Genomic DNA, 12,894 nt, shown 5'->3' on the forward strand with positions numbered 1-12,894 from the left:
CTTTATAAGAAGACAAAACAATGCCAACCAATGTTTAAAATGATTTTATTAATAAGGTATGAGACCAAAAACAAACAAAATCTTCTAGCTAAGTGAATCTTACTGAATAAAATTTTCGACAGTGGTACATCTTACTATTCAAGCATTCTGATTAATAACTCAACTTTGCCCAACGTTAAGTAAAATTTTATACGTTATTGAAAAAGTCAAGCTATGTAGCAAAGCTCAAAGTTTGCAAATTCAAGGAGAAAAGGGAAGTCTTTTCTGATGTTCATATACAAACCAAAGAAAGAAAAACAGATTTTATGATCCAAAAGTCACATTTAAATCATTTAAACACAGAGACTGTGGCTCTGTGTATGTGTTTGATGCATTGTTGTTAGCACAGCCAAATGATTTCCACCTTAGGAAATAATTTAATAGTTATTAAAAATTATTCAAATCTAGATAATGTCAGTGATTTCTTTTCATGAGGCACACTGTAGAGATATAATTTTCTTTCTTTTTTAATGCAGAGTTTTTTGCTTATAAGTCACTATGAAGAAGAAAAAGCAGAGGAAAAGATTGATTTTGCTTGGGAATGAAGAGCAACTATGCATCATTCATTTCTTGATTTCTGGTTTCAGATCTTTTCAAGTTCATACCTTCAACAAGAATGTCAAGTCACTCATTTGTGCTCTATTATCTTCCTGCATCGTATTGTCTATTAGACAGACACACTCTCTTGCCTCACTTAAGGCTTTGGTCTGCTGCTGCTTTTAGCACAAACAAGCAAATTCTACTCAGCAATTTTATTGTGGTATCATAAAAATGTAAGTTTCCAAGCAAAATGATGTTATTAGCCCCAAATATCCCCCACATGGCTCTGAGCTCCATCACTGCGTTAGAGCTAGCCCAGGGGGACAAAGAAAAGAGAGAAGCCTCAAATTGGCGTGGAAAGATAGTCAAGTCACAGGAGGTCTGGGACAAGGAGCAGCTGAATGCCTGGTGGGTTTACCACTACATAACTATTCCTGCCTGGGAAAGGGAGGGGGGCACTTCTACCTGTTTGCCAAGATTCTGTTAATGACAAACTTCTGAAGTTAGCAATGTATCACCAGCTAAGAACATCAGGGAGAATCAGAACAGCCTTGATTGGAAAGCCACCAAGATCAGCATTGTCTCCCGTTTGAAACCCAAGGATTCCTCAAGATCAATAGTTAGATGATGAATGCAGATGTGCTGTCTCACAAGTAACTGAGACAAAGCTTATGGCTGCTGTCTGTCCATCAGGTATGCTGCAGTATTTTCCTACTAGAGACGATAATTTCACCACTTCTGCTCTATGCTCTGTATGACCAAATTATTGTTTTTGAGGTGACCATCATTAGGGTTAGGGCTTGGTAGTGCAAGTGGGAAAAACTGATTGGTTTCTGGGGAAATAAGCCTGTGCATGGACCCTTAATAGTACCAAGATCAGTTAAACTAACTAGATGTTAAGCATTTTTTTTTCATTTGTTAATAGAGATCTGAATATAAATACAAGTTTGATTATGATTTTATTTATTTATTGGTACTAAGGATTGAACCCAGGGGTTCTTTACCACTGAGCTACATTCCTACCCTATTTATTTATTTATTTATTTGCTTGTTTTTTATTTTGAGACAGGGACTTGTTAAGTTTCTGAGACTGACCTTGAATTTGTGATCCTCCTGCCTCAGCCTTCCAAATCACTGTGATTACAGGAATGTGCTGCCAGGCCTGGCTAACTATGATATTATACGACAGTGTTCACTTGTTTCCCAAAAGTATCAAATTTTACAAACTTTCTTTTCTTTTAACTATCACGATTTCCTAAGCTGCTGATATTCCTGAGCATGTTAAAGAATAAATCAAATAACACGGCTGTCTGAGTCCATGTTGAAGGATTCTGAGTGAATTCTTGCTCTGTGAATTACTTAATATAGTTTGCAGTTTCCTTCTTAACATGTCTTCTCAACCCTATCACTTTTCTTTGTTACTCATTCGTGGGCCCAGGTTTCCTTTTGAATTCCAGTGAATCAACACTAAAAAATAGAATTCTAGAGAGGCCCAGTGACTTACCCAGGATTGCACAGTTCATTCATGATATAACTGAGTGTTACTGTTTGGATCTGAAATGTTTCCCAAAGGCTCATGTGTTGAAGGCTTGGTCTCCAATGCAGCAATGTTCAGAGTTGGGGCTTTTGTTTAGTGATTGAATCATGAATTCCCTAACCTCATTAATAAATTAGTCCATTGATAAATTCATAGCTAAATGGACTATTAGGGGGCAAAAGAACCTGTAGGAGGTGGAACCTGGTTGAAGGGAGTGGCCCTTGGGACTGTATCTTATCCCAGTCTCCATACCTGACCCTGCTTCCTGATTGCCATGAAGTGAGTAGCTTTTCTCTGCCATACCCTTCCACCATGGTGTTTTTGCCTCACTTCAGGTCTAAAAGCAATGAAACCAGATGACTATGAACTGAAATCTCTGAAACTGAGAATCAAAATAACTCTTTCCTCCTTTAAGTTGATTTTATCAGGCATTTTGTCATAGTGATGAAAAGCTAACTCAAACACTGAGGTTTGAATTTATTTTGCTTACTTGTTAGTTTGAGATTCTTTTCCAGCTGGGTTCAGTGATGAATGCCTGTTATTGCAACAACTCCCGAGGCTGAGTCAGGAGATCACAAATTCAAGGTCAGCCTCAGCAATTTAGCAAGACCCTCAGTAACTTAGTAAGACCCTGCCTCAGAATAAAAAATAAAAAGGTCTGGGGGATCTACTTCAGTGGTAAAGCAAGCATTTCTAGGTTCAATCTCCACTACCAAAAAAAAAAATTATAAAAGATTTTTTTCTTTAACAAGCTGCTTCTGAGATTGTGTAGAGTTATGGTAGTTAAGATGGTGGGGGTTTTTACTTCTTAAAATTTAATTTAAAAAATGAAGAAATACCTCGTTTATCTCTTTCTCCAAGATCTTCAGTACTAGGATAAGCACTATAAATGTGTTTCTCTTAAAAGTTGATAGTTTTTCTTGGCTGTATTCCTTCCTTCATGCCCCCTTTGTGATTAATAACACCCCCTTCAAAATGTTGAAAGTACTCTCTTAATCTATAACAAACATGATAAAAGTATGGAAAAATAAGACTTATGAAGGAGAATGAGTGATGATCCAATGGTCTTCAAGCATTCCAAAAGTTATGAAAAATGATTTATCCCTCTCCAGTTTTAAAAAGAAGAATTTTTCAAATAAATGGGTTTTAATCATTGCTGGAATAAAATCAGACCAAAAAACAAAAACAAAATTAAAAACAAAAAACCTGTTTAACCAGATGTAGTGGCACGTGCCTACAGTCCCATTTACTGGGGATGTTGAACAGGAGAATCACCTGAGCCTAGGGGTTCAAGACCTGTCTGGGCAGCATAGCAAGACCCTGGCTCTTAAAGACAAAACACAACCTCCCAATGCCCGGCTGCAAGGATAGAGGAAATTAAGTTTTAGGAAGAATGCCATATAAACTGTTTCTCTCATGTCAGAGTGAAAGTGGTAGGGACCGATGGAACTATTTACATATCTTGCCTCAGAAACACAGCACCTCTCCCAAGCCCTAAAAGTTGTAGTGATGCATTGAGGAAATTTTAGGGAAAATAGGACAAGTAGGAGTAGGTTCATATTAAAGCTAAGTTTAGAACTGTCCTCTGCAGAGGAATACCTCAGATGCCTTGCCGAATGACAAGCCACGACATTAGCTCTTTAGCTTTAGATAGAACCATGGGTTATATAACACCAACTCTTACTGCAACAGAGATCCAAAGAGATTAAGTGACTTAAAGTTTATGAAGGTTACAAAACTAGTGCATGACCAAACACAGCCTTGAGCTCAGATCTCTTATCTGCTTACCCCAGAACAGGCTGGCACTACTAGTTATTATTTTTCTTTTCTGTTTTTTGGTACTGAGATTGAACCCACGGACACTTTAACACTGAGCTACATCCCTTGTCCCTTTTATTTTTTTAATTTTAAGACAGGGCTTCACTAAATTGCTGAGGCTGGCCTCAAACATATGATCCTCCTGCCTCAGCCTCTGGAGTTGCTGGGATTACAGGCAGGTGCCACTGTGCCCAGCCACATTTCCACATTTTAGATAGTTTGTTATTCCACTTTGTGAGAACAGGGGCCTCTCAATACTGTTCATTTCCTAAATCTTGAAACCTACAAATAAATTTCATTACATGACAAAGAGGAATCAGGGTTGCAGATGGAATTAAGGTACTAATGAGATGACCTTAAAATAGGGAGATTGTTCTCTCCTCTGTATTGTTCAGGTGGATCTGACATAATCACATAGGCCTTGAATTGTGGAAGAGGGGAATAGAAGAGTCAGTGTCGGAATGATGATGTGAGAAAGCCATGACTGGCCATTGTTGGTCTTGACCATGAAAGGGCACTACCAGTAGAGCAATGTGAGCTCGCTCCCAAAGCAGGAAAAGATAAAGAATGAAGTCATCAAAACAGCTTCCAGGAAGAAGTTGTCCTGCCTTGATTTTAACCCAGTTATACTCATTTAGGATTTTGGGCTTCTCAAAATATAAGATAGAGAATACATTTGGGGAAATACATTATAGCAGCTATACAGAACAAACACATCTCTTACAAAGCATTTTAAAATAAATGCATGATAACCAAATTCAAAAATATATCCTACTATTTTAAAAAGTATCTATTATTTCTTTGAAGTTTGGTCTTTAACAAGTTGTTGCAAGTATAAATAGTAGCAACTACTCATACATAATTCCTATTGTGCATCAAGGACTATTCCAGATGTTGATTATATCAACTTATTGAACCCTTATTAGGATGTTATGAGGTCGGCTCTATTATCATCTCTTACTTTATAGAGAAGAAGACAGAGGCACAGAGAAGCCGTGCAACTTGTCCACCATCTCAAAGCTGGAAAGTTGCAGAACTGGGATTGAGTCCAGACAGTCTGGTTCTAGAAGGTGTAGACTGTGTGCTATTCTGCTTCCCTGGAATGGCAGTGGCCAAAAAGATGGCTTTTTTTTTAACCAACTTTCAGAATAAGTGGTCTTACCTTTGGTCCAAGAGCTAAACAAAGTTGCTTATGCAGATACATTTTTTCTAGTTCATAAATTTTCCTTTGAAATATTTTTAGCTTTTTTTTCTGTAAACTTCCCAGACTGCTATTTCAAAATTTCTCTCTCCTTAGCACTGACATTGTTTTCATATGTTAATCGCCAAAAGTTTCATAACTAACAGACATCAATTATTCAAGAATTGCTCAGGTCTGATTTTCTGGCTCACCTGTCTCTGTACCTTCTTGCCTCTTGCCCACTTCAGGCCACGTTACCAGTCTGCATGCATGAAGGGTAAGGCGGGTGAAGATGATAGTGTCTGCAGACTTCTTTACTTATTAATAGCAGATCTGTCAACACAGGGGTTTGCTCATGTTTTTTGGGGGGTGGGGGGATTTTTTTTTCATTTGTTTTCAAATGAAACTTAAACTCTTTGTACTCCTATAATGTTTTCTATTTAGATATAATTTTCTTTAAAGTCTTTATTTCTAACAGGATTTTGTGATTTATTTATTTTATTCATTTATGCTAATCACAATCAAAATTATGTTTTTTTTTTTTCAGTCTCTAGACAGATAACTGAAACAGTCAGAATCTGTTTGTTCTTCAAGGCTTTCTTCTCATTTAAAACACCCTTCCTCTCTACTGCAACTCAGCAATGGATATAGATTAGTAGTAGCTGATAGATCAGCAGAGACAGCTCGAAGTATTTCTGAAAAGGATTTTGTGGCAATGTCTAGACTTTCTGGAAGAGTCAGTAATCTAGTGAGAGACGTAGATGTTCGTTAATAGATAAGAATGTACATTTTGTAGGTGAGCTCACACTTCAACTGCCACAACTACCTGTAGTGGTGGGTCAAGGACCGCTTCACCCACTTCACCAGCAGAGTACCTGTGGGGGTCACTCGGGTACGGGTGGCACCGACTGTTTGAACATTACTGTTTTTCTGAATCCTTTGAGGTTTCAAGAATAAATAATTGAAATACATAAAGCCATATGGAAGGTATTTTGTGATTCTCTAAAATACGGCCTATAATGAATGGAATTTGGATTACATTAAATGGGAGGTTGGGGCTTCCAATAATATTCACCAAGTTTATGATGAGGTAATGCAGAAGGTCACTGAAGGCTGGTTCCAACTTTCATTTGTAAAACAACAACTTCATGAGTTCTTTTTGTCTATAATGCCCTCTATGAAGTGACATTAAAAACACTTAACTTCAGCCCTCATCTAAACTTTCCACGGTCGATATTTTGCAGAAGAGAAGATAGGTCAGTGAAGTTAAATAACTTCACGTGGCTTGTGAAAGGGAGGCAGGGTGCCATTTGAGGAATAGCCCCAGGAAGGAGGGTTGGTTGCCTTCCAGACAGGAAGTAGGCCAGACATGGCCTTTCCAATGTCACCTTCAGCACAGGGATGAAATTGAACTCACTTTATATTATCCACATTTGAAAGAGTAAGAGCCACCACGAGTTATAGAAATGTTGAGCAATATGTTTGAAGTCATTGAGGGATTAGAAGAGCCAGATCTCGGAAATATCCACCTCCCAGGATTGTGCTAAGATGGAGCAACCGGTCTCACTGGGCTCCTTTCATCTCTCTTTCTGGGTCAGTCCCCGCAGGGTTTCAATCCTACCAGTTACTCTTCTCTACATTGCCTATCAATTATTTGCTGTCTTGCTCTGGGGTTATGATATTTAAAAGAAAATACAAGTCAAGCTGTGAGGTTTTGCCTGAGTTTTCTGGGTACCTGCCTCAATTTTCTGCTTAATTTTTGCTCCGGAGACTAGTTATACAATGGGTGATTTCCTTTTGCACCTGAGGTCCTCGCAGAAAGTTTGGGAAGCTTGGCAATTACCAATGGCCCATGAAATCAGGCCTCTGTCAGGAACTTAAATCGAACGAGAAATCAGTTCAGAGACAATTCAGACGTTCTGTTGAGGCTTTGTCTGGGTTCAAGTGTTCAAATATACATGGCTTAAAAAAAAGTATCGCTTCAACTTTAGATTGGTTCATGAGGTGAGCTTTTGAAATGGGTCATACAGACCAGGAAGAGAGAAGGAAAAAAATGGGGTTATGTTTAATTTGATTCACTCCAGCTTTCAGGATTAAAGTTAAAGTCACAGTGGCTGCCATTTTTGCTAGCTGCTAGAGTGGAAAAGAAAAATACTTTCAGAACTCAGAGATTCAGAGAATTGGGTGGGAAAAAGTGAGTCTTTGAGACTTGAAGAGGTGCCTGAGACACAGCTAATTAAATGTTACATAATTGGTTGTTGATTACTTAATACATCTTTGTTAATGAATAGCACTGTACTACTAAATGCACTTCATGTTAATTACTCAACCTAGAGACCAGATGATACTTTCTCTTGTTTTAAAGGCTGTTATGAGATTATATTCCTTTTAGCAAGTCCCGGAAGCTATGGAGATAGTTGTGTCAAGATGGCTACATGTCCATCAAAACCTGTTTTCTTACTGCCCGGGTACACAGCTTGTCTACATTTCCCAGGCTGCCCTGCCCTTAGCCGTGACCAAGTCACTGAGCTCTGGCTGGTGGAATGTGAGTAGAAGTGCTTCTGAGCCCAGATCCCTTCAAAAGCCCAAGAATTCCTGCAATATTCTGCATTCTCCCTCATGTCCATTCTATGTCTATATAATCTAAAAGAAGACATGAGACCCCAGTTATTTTGAAGCCATATGATAGAATGATCACTTTGAACATTGTGTAAAACAAAAATAACTTCCCCTAAGATCTTGTTATATTACAGAGGCTAGCATTGCTCACCCTAACTAATAATGCAATGGTCTTTGTAATCAGAGTAAAAGATAATGTTATTATTAGTAGGACTAAATGCATAAAACCCTATCACTTTGACAAGCTAAATTGGATTTAAATTGAGAACTCAAAAATCTGTATTTTTCTTATTGCTATAGCATACAATACAGAAAGAACTAGTTGATATTCAATTAGTTGATCATTGTGTTATTCGTTATTATGTCCAATACCTGGTTTATCTGTACTTAAATTAACAGATATTTCAACTCAAAAAGTTAAGTGTTTTAATGACTTAAAAAACTTCAAGTTTTACTTTTTATTTCATTTGTTTTTGACCATAGTACAATTATCAGAAATTCTTATCTTTTTAAACTTTTAGCTTATATGAAGGAATTTGAATATTCAATTTAGAGTATTTAGCATATCTTTAGAGTATCTCAATAATACTTTCACCAATTTAGTTTATGTATGTACTTAATTCTTTGTGTTCTAGAGAAATTTTTAAGAAAACAGACTCTTTTGGGGGGAAAATGTCAGGGAAAATCATATAACATAGTAAATTTTAAAATTATAATATTCATTATAAGACCATTCTGTGAGAAACTAAGTAGTAACAGGATGAGAATTTTATAACAAATGTGCTTTTAAACAATCTTAAGCTAAGATATGAGAAAAACATAATTTTTTCAATAATTTTGCCTGGTTGAAATCAGATGCCTTCTGGAACACAAATTGGAAGCTACTTGCTAAATAAGGATAATTTGTTCTGGGTTCACAACACAAAATGGCTTCAAACGTTTTCAAAGTAGGTCATTTGAGTACTCTAAGACTGTCTGGCATATGGCAACCTTCTAAAGCAAGTTCATATGATAAAGTGTATCCCCAAAGCATTCTTGGGGTTTCTGACTGTATCAAAGCAAACTGAACTACATTATCGAGGATCTGTAATGAGGAAGTTTGTTTAATTGAAATGCTTTAAATTACCATGTAGTATAGCATGAAAAAATCATTATTTTCACGAGCTGAACAATTTTTATTTGTCCTAAATGAAAAGTTTCCATATTGAAGCATGATATGATAAATATATTATAAAACCTATTAAACAGCAGGTCACAAGAGGAATTTAAATGAAAGAATTCATCTAAAATATCAAGATTTTGCCTTAAACATTACTGTTAGACAACAATATGCTATCACTGACTCTACCAAGACAATGTGAATACCAACTAGAAACATCTATACAAATACGAATCTAATAATCGTGGCATCGGCATTTTATTATGCTCCTTTGTCTTTGCAGGCAATACAACACTCATGTCAACACTGGACAGAGTGGATTGCTTTACACACATTCCCTGAAGCCTTTTTCTTAGGCTATTACTGAAGATAAGCTTATTTTGACATAAGATGATCCCATCTATAGTCCTGTAGGGGGAATTCACAAAGCATTTGCCATGATTGCCTATCCATGGAAAGAACTAAAGAACTGGCTGTCTGTTTGTCTAACAGGGGAATATCAGAATGAAATTTTCCATTCAGTTAAAATATGCTCTATCTCAACATGACCTACTTTTGTTTTTTTTTAGAATCACCAGAAAGTGTCCTAAGATTTGTGCCCCTCACTCACTGGGTCTTCTGTGTCATGAGTTAGATCAGAAAGGTCCCATGGGAATGGATGGAATGTGAGAGAAGATGCTCAACAGAGAGGGCCTGAACCTTCCAACCTTATGTCTCCTAGGAGTACAGTTACCATTAAAATACTAACTCTAGGGGTTCGGGATATAACTCTGTTGGTAGAGTCCTTGCCTTGCATGCACAAGGCCTTGGGTTTGATCCCCAGCCACCCCGCCCCCCAACACCCACACACAATACTAACTCTAAATGAAGAAGAAAAAGAACAAGGTTCAACTCTGATGACTGAGAAGTGGTTTATAAGACAAATTTTAAAAATCAGACGAAGAGTATGACAACACAAAAAACTTTCTTTGCTTTTTGAGTGATAAAAGAGGTTTGAATTATTTGCTTTTGTTTTGTGCAAAGGAATAGTTGAGAAAAAGTTATTTGGTGGGTTAAGCCTATGAAGGCAATAAATCTGAAGGATTTTTTTCCCCTTTTATTTTTTTGGTAATTTTTGTGGGATGATAATTTTTCAGGTATCTTGTGTTTCATGATTAAATGCCTAAATCCTATTCTAATAATCATGACAATAATTAAGTCTAAGAGATTCTCTCATATAAGAAGCAACTATGAACAGTAAAACTGGACCCAGGATCTTTGTTTCATTAATTTCCTTATACCTCTGAGATTTTGTGTTCAATACATATACGATTTTAAAAGTTCTTTTTAGGGACCGTGGAGGATCTCCTCCCAGACAAAAAGCATTAGTGTATTAATAGATTATGTCAGCTCTTTTCTCTATTATGTTATAAACTTCCAGCTTTTTTTTTTTTTTTTTTAAGGAAACTTGAAGGTTTTGATCCTCAGTCCCTTGAGTCCTGTACTTGTTTGGAGTTTTATTTTCCCATCCCTGATCCAGTCTAAAGTTCTTTGTCTGCAATTCAATCTCTATTGCTTTAATCATTTTGGATTGTACCGATGGCTTCTCAGTAAAAAAAGAAATGGGGAGCCAGCTTGGCATGGGACAAGTCTCTTCAGCTGCAGTAAGACATTACATATGAATTGTCTACCCACAAAAGGGCCCACTGTCAGATTAAATTAATGAGTTGCATGTTTTAATCATTAAGGTAATAGCAATATGTGGATTCTTTGCCTCTGTTTTAATCATTTCTATGTTTTAACCAGCTAGATCATCAAATGCTTTCTTTTTTTGAGATGCCTTTCCATTTCGTTGCAGAGAACAGTTTCTATATAGGGCAGAAATGAATGCTTCAGAGTTTTAAGAAACCCTAAATAGCTTCAAGGTTTAGTGAAATTTATAGCTATGTCTTTGTCCTTCCATGCAGGAATTTGGAGGGACAGGTCTGTGGCCACCATTAACAAATGGAACCAGCATGACTTCCAATTTGCAGACAGTCCAAGTGCAATAGGTGAATCTTAGGTCTCAGCAGCTAAGGTGGAAATGGATTATTTTGTGGACCATGGGCAGCATTTAGACCAGGTGAGTTGAAAGAGATACTGCTGACTAAGCCAGTGGGGGGCTCTGATCGCTTGCCTCTGCTGGAAATTGCTTTGTGCTGACTTTCAACTCACAGGCTGCTATCTGCACAGCAAATGTTGGCAAGAGGCCTTGCTGTTCTCAGAAGTGTACATGGTAAGCTGATCAGGGCACTACTCCTACATCTGATTTATCTAATGAAGTAGAAAATGTGAATGGAGAGTTTTCACTTCTCCTCAAATATTTAGACGGTGCCCAAGTGAGACCTAGAGTGTAGGTCCCCAAAGAGAAAAATCCTATTTACTAGTTATATTGAGGGGATGATACCATGCACCAGGCTCAAATGCTTTTTCACTGAATTTACGAAATTAAAACAATTATTTTATGAACTCTGTTCATTATGTCCCCAAAGCATTTATGTATAAAAGCAGTTATTCTTGTACTATGGAACAAATGCATCATACGGTTATGAGCTTCTGGAGGGCAGGGCTAGTAACAAAATCATCTGTCTTAAAGGCTTTCTACATACCAGATACTCCATAAAGGACTAAAGCACAAAATTATTACTGAGAGTTTCTTCTTCTTTTCTGGAAATTGGGGCAGGGGATGGGACCAAAAGGTATGTGTGTGGGGGTGAGTTTAGAAATATAAAATTATAGCTGGGAGGGTTCAAAGAGGTTAATGACTTGTCAAATTCACTTAGTTGGTGACAGCCAGGATAGGGATGACATTGGCACTAGCATTTATCAGAAGTGCTACAGGCGGGGCACAATGCTAGCTCTGCATTGTCCCATGTGATGGCTAAGAGCCTCTTAGGGCCAGAGAGCACCTAAAATGTGTCAAGAGACTGAGGAACTAAATCTTGACATTTACTCAACTTTAATTACTGAAATGGTGTATTTTTACATTAAAGACAACTTTATTACTTTGGTAGAAATACCATTCACATTAATCATTAGTGTCTGAATTGAGATGTGTGGTTGGTGTAAAATACATAAACTGAATTTAAAAAATAAACCCAGTGAATTTCAAAGACAGGATAAAAAGTGTAAAATGTCTCAATAATTTTTATATTTATTTTTATTGAAATTATAATATTTGGGATATGTAAGTTTAAGTAAAATAAGATTATACCACCTGTTCTTTTTTACTGTTGAATGTAGCTTAGTGGTAAAAGTACTGACCTGGTTGATCCCTGTACCAAAAAAGAAAAAGAAAAAAAAAAAAAAGGAAAAAAAAAAAAAAACATTGAAATCAAAGCAGACAAAAATATAAGGAAATTCCCTGAAATTAACTATGTGTGTTTAGGTTTTTGTTTTATTTTACTTTGTGATACTAGGAATTGAACCTAGGGCTATTTCCTCAGCACTTTTTTACTTTTTTATTTTATTTTGGGACAAGGTCTCCCTATGTTGACCAAGCTGGCCCAGAAATTGTGATTCTCCTGCATCAGCCTCCTGAGTTCATTGATCTTTGTATTATTATTATTATTATTATCATTTTAAAAAATATTTCTAGCCAATGATTGTGCTTCTGATTAAAATCATATACAAAGTTTATTTATCCCTTTTTACTGATTCATTCATTTTTTTAAATGAAAAGTAGGTCATGTGTTTGAAAAGGACTAACATTATTTAGTTTGGAACTCAGTTACTTGGAAAATATTCAAATATCTAAATAAATATTGTATTTTAATGTTTACTTTTCTTGTTTTTAGTATAGATCTGCTTTCCGTCTAGGTAAGAAAAACAAAAAGACAAGTTGACAGCTCTGTGTAGGGTGTGTTTACTGCACAGGCAGCCTCAAGATGATTTTTCTTGTGTGTATGTGTGTGTGTGTGTGGTACTGGAGATTGAACCCAGGGACCCTTTACCATTGAGCTACCTTCCCAGTCCTTTTTATTT

The 12,894-nt window shown here is 36.7% G+C and overlaps 1 protein-coding gene across 1 annotated transcript in view; it reads right to left on the bottom strand.

Annotated features, from left to right (window-relative positions):
• The window catches only part of Rpl34 (ribosomal protein L34), a 120,497-nt gene that overhangs the window by 27,652 nt on the left and 79,951 nt on the right, over window positions 1–12,894 (bottom strand). The gene's annotated exons all lie outside the window — the stretch shown is intronic.

This window comes from Callospermophilus lateralis, chromosome 8 (assembly GCF_048772815.1).
Source record: "Callospermophilus lateralis isolate mCalLat2 chromosome 8, mCalLat2.hap1, whole genome shotgun sequence".
In the NCBI taxonomy this organism is placed as follows: domain Eukaryota; kingdom Metazoa; phylum Chordata; class Mammalia; order Rodentia; family Sciuridae; genus Callospermophilus; species Callospermophilus lateralis.